The sequence below is a fragment of the Eptatretus burgeri genome, chromosome 15 (genome assembly GCF_056783735.1).
Source record: "Eptatretus burgeri isolate ZD-2024b chromosome 15, Ebu_testis_v1, whole genome shotgun sequence".
Classification (NCBI taxonomy): domain Eukaryota; kingdom Metazoa; phylum Chordata; class Myxini; order Myxiniformes; family Myxinidae; genus Eptatretus; species Eptatretus burgeri.
Window position 1 is genome coordinate 58,774,218 of NC_140975.1, and position 602 is coordinate 58,774,819.

The window sequence follows — 602 nt, forward strand, 5'->3', positions numbered from 1 at the left end:
CTCGAATCAATTCCCAGACTCTCCAAACATTCCCAAAAAGCGATTGTTTCTCAATGAAGCAAAATTGTTGCCCGTAATTAAAAGATCACCAGTTTGAGATTGCATTTCTGATAATTGAAGTCATACTTCGTTTTTACTGCCAAGTAAACAAGGACATGCTTTAGGCCCTCAGATAATTGTTACCAGCAAACAAACAAAATTAACTCCAGAAGTGTTTTCAGATTAAAGAACTTGGGCCAGTGTGGGAAGAACTCCTTACAGTGTGGAAAGAACTCCTTCCAGTGTGGGAAGAATTCCTTCCAGTGTGGGAAGAACTCCTTCCAGTGTGGGAAGAACTCCTTCCAGTGTGGGAAGAACTCCTTCCAGTGTGGGAAGAACTCCTTCCAGTATGGGAAGAACTCCTTCCAGTGTGGGAAGAACTCCTTCAAATGTGGGAAGAACTCCTTCCAGTGTGGGAAGAACTTCCAGTGTGGGAAGAACTCCTTCTAGTGTGGGAAGAACTCCTTACAGTGTGGAAAGAACTCCTTCCAGTGTGGGAAGAATTCCTTCCAGTGTGGGAAGAACTCCTTCCAGTGTGGGAAGAACTCCTTCCAGTGTGGGAA